Source organism: Triticum dicoccoides, chromosome 3A (genome assembly GCF_002162155.2).
Source record: "Triticum dicoccoides isolate Atlit2015 ecotype Zavitan chromosome 3A, WEW_v2.0, whole genome shotgun sequence".
In the NCBI taxonomy this organism is placed as follows: Eukaryota; Viridiplantae; Streptophyta; class Magnoliopsida; order Poales; family Poaceae; genus Triticum; species Triticum dicoccoides.
Genome location: NC_041384.1, coordinates 232,579,295 through 232,583,276, shown reverse-complemented (window position 1 = coordinate 232,583,276; position 3,982 = coordinate 232,579,295).

The following is a 3,982-nucleotide window of genomic DNA, read 5'->3' as shown; positions in this document are numbered from 1 at the left end:
TCACACACTCATTCCAGTTGTTGGTGTTCATACTTTTCCATTGTATTATCCATGCTACTTTATTTTCTTTTTCTCACTTTCTTCTTGTGTGTTTGAAAAACTTTGAGAAAAACAAAAAAGTTGTAGCTTATTTTTAGTTTCATTCCTTGTTTATTAGTAGTATTAAATAAAACCCAAAAAGATTTCTCATTCTTCTTTTGCTTGTTGGGAGCTTTCCCGTGTAAATAGTTTTTCTCGTTCCTGTTTTTGCTTTCTTCAGAAAAATAAAAACTCCAAAAATATTTCAGTGTGTTTCTTTGAAATTCTTTTTACCTTTCTTTGGGATCGAGAGGAGAAGACCACGATGAAAATGATGAGTGGCTCTCATATGCATTATTGTCGATCTAACAAAGAGCCCATATTACCTTGTCTTCTCCTTTGAAATAAATGTTTGCAGATTCCAGCTTAGTCCAATGCACGTGCAATATTATTATTGTCCACACCGTTCGGTTGTGCAAGTGAAAGGCAATAATGACAATATATGATGAAATGATTGAGATGAGGAAAAGCTGGTATGAACTCGACCTATGTTGTTTTTTTAAATACGATTAGTTTGTCATTCTTGATTCAACCCATTATGAATGAAACATGTTTGCAATGACAATTAGAGATTATAGTTACTCATGCCATGTTTAATTAGCTAGGGGTTTATAATGGTTTACCTTGCGTGCCAACATGCTATTAAAATGGTTATGATGTAGTATGATAGGATGGTATCCTCCTTTGAATGATTCGAGTGGCTTGACTTGGCACATGTTCACGCATGTAGTTGAAACAAAATCAACATAGCCTCCACGATATTTATATTCATGGTGATTTATATCCTACTCATGCTTGCACTCAATGTTTGCTAATCTCAATGCACGTTTATGAATGTTGTCGCTCTCTATTTGGTCGGTCCTCAATCTTTTGCTAGCCTTCACTTGTACTAGCAGGAATACTGCTTATGCATCCACTTCCATAAACCCAAAGTTGTTCCATATGATTCCACCATACCTACTTATATGCGGTATTTACCTGCCGTTCCAAGTAAATTTGCATGTGCCAAACTCTAAACCTTCAAATGATAATCTGTTTTGTATGCCCGAATCGCTCATGTAGTGACTAGGGGCTGTCAGTATCTTCCATGCTAGGTGGGTTATTCTCACGATGAGTGTTGATTCACTCGTCATTCACGAGAAAGTGGCTGGTATTTGGGATGCCCAGTTCCATGCTCAAATCAAATCAAAATATAATTTCAAACAAAACTCCCACATGATTGTTGTTAGTATGGATGGTACCCGTTGTTTCGGACCAGCCGTGGAGTGTGCTTGTTGGTGGAGGGGGAGTTAAAACTTTACCATTCTATTTCGGAACCGACTATAATGTATATGGCATGGAAGATACCGAGTTCTCTTGGTTGTTATCTTGACAATGAAAGCATACCGCTCAAAATTATATTAATCTCTGTTTCAAAAAGATCGAGCTTTGGCACCTCTGCAAGTCCTTAATTCCCTCTGGGAAAGGTCTATCTATTTACTTTTATTGCTGAGTCATCATCCTCTTATAAAAAGCACCAGTTTGAGAGCACCACTGTGATTTATATGCGTAGTTATTAATTGATATTGAGTATGATTGTGACTGGATCTCTTTTACTATGAATCACAATGTCTAGTCAGTCCTTGATCTTCAGGGGTGCTCTACATTTATGTTTTGCGGTCTCAGAAAGGGCTAGCGAGATACCATCTTGTTATATCATATCATGATTGTTTTGAAAAAGTGTTGTCATCTGAGATTTATTATTATTGCTCGCTAGTTGATTATGCCATTGATATGAGTAAATGTGAGACCTAAATATTATTGTGAATATGGTTAGTTCATAATCTTTGCTAAAAACCTGAATGCTGGTTATACAGATTTGCAACAATAAGATCAAACCGAGTTTGTAAAAGTTTTTCTTTGTCACTTTTAGTTTGTCAATTGCATTGCTTGAGGACAAGCAATGGGTTAAGCTTGGGGGAGTTGATACGTCTCCATCTTATCTACTTTTCCAAACTCTTTTCCCCTTGTTTTGGACTCTAATATGCATGATTTGAACAGAACTAACTCGGACTGATGCTGTTTTCAGCAGAATTGCCCTGGCGTTACTTTTATGCAAAAATAAAAGTTCTCAGAATGACCTGAAAATCCACGGAGAATATTTTTGGAATAAATAAAAAATATTGGCGAAGGAATCAACCGGAGGGGACCCACCTGCTGTCCACAAGGATGGAGGGCGCGTCCACCCCTCTAGGGCGCGCCCTGCCTTGTGGGTCCCCTGGACCTCCACCGACCTCAACTCCAACTCCATATATTCATGTTCGGGGAGAAAAAAAATCAGAGAGAAGGATTCATCGCGTTTTACGATACGGAGCCACCGCCACCTCCTGTTCTTCACCAGGAGGGCAGATCGAGAGTCCCTTCGGGGCTCCGGAGAGGGGAAATCATCGCCATCGTCATCATCAACCTTCCTCCATCACCAATTCCATGATACTCACCGCCGTGCATGAGTAATTCAATCATAGGCTTGCTGGACGGTGATGGGTTGGATGAAATTTATCATGTAATCAAGTTAGTTTTGTTAGGGTTTGATCCCTAGTATCCACTGTGTTCTCAGATTGATGTTGTTAGATATGACTTTTCTATGCTTAATGCTTGTCACTAGGGCCCAAGTGCCATGATTTTAGATATGAACCTATTATGTTTTCATGAATATATTTGTGTTCTTGATCCTATCTTGCAAGTTGTAGGCACCTATTACGAGTTATGATCCGCATACCCCAAGGTGACAATAATTGGGATTCTTTCCGGTGATTACCGTAGTTTGAGGAGTTCATGTATTCACTAAGTGCTAATTCTTTGGTCCAGTTCTATATTAAAAGGAAGCCTTAATATCCCTTAGTTTCCATTAGGACCCCGCTGCCACGGGAGGGTAGGACAAAAGATGTCATGCAAGTTCTTTTCCATAAGCACGTTGGCTATATTCGGAATACATGCCTACATTATATTGGTGAATTGGAGCTAGTTTTGTGTCACCCTAGGTTATAACTGTTGCATGATGAATGCCATCCGACATAATTATCCATCATTGATCCATTGCCTATGAGCTTTTCACATATTGATCTTTGCTACATTACTTTGCCGTTCACTGTTACAATTGCTAGAAAACTGCTATTGTTAGTTTTGCTGCTCTTACTTCCATATTACTTTGCTACTAAATACTTTGCTGCAGATATTAAGTGTTTCAGGTGTGGTTGAATTGACTACTCTACTGCTAATACTTGAGAATATTCTTTGGCTCCCCTTGTGTCAAATCAATAAACTTGGTTGAATACTCTACCCTCAAAAACTGTTGCGACCCCCTATACTTGTGGGTTATCAGGTGACCACGCGGCTAGCATGCGAAACTACGTGCTTTGGAAGTTGGGCCCTAGGCCACTTCTCATTTGTCATGCTCTCAACACCACACCATGTCCAAGAGCTTCTCCAAGGCCACACGCTCATTCCCTAGCCCTCGCCCCTCCTATTTCTTCCTCCCTACTCCACGGCAGTCGCGTCCGTGCTCTGCCCTCGTCCCCACCTCCATGGCTTGTCGTCCAAGCCATCCTTGAGCCCCCTGCAAGTCCCCGAGCCTCTCCACCTCATAGGAAACCTATGGCGCACCTCTCCCCTCTCCTACGAGTGCCCCTATGAGCTCCAGCGTGCGGCCAATGCATCACCATGTGCGGGCCCATCCGGTGAGCTTGCCCAGACTATTTAAGCCGTCTCGAGGCCTCCCGAGACCATCAATAGCCTCCCCACTCTCTAAGCTTCCTCCTCGACCCATCAATTCATCACCAGAGTCCCTCCATGCTCGCCATGGACACTAGGACCGCCGGCGGCCTTCTCTTAAATTCAGGCAATGCAGGGCCCTATCCCCCCTCCA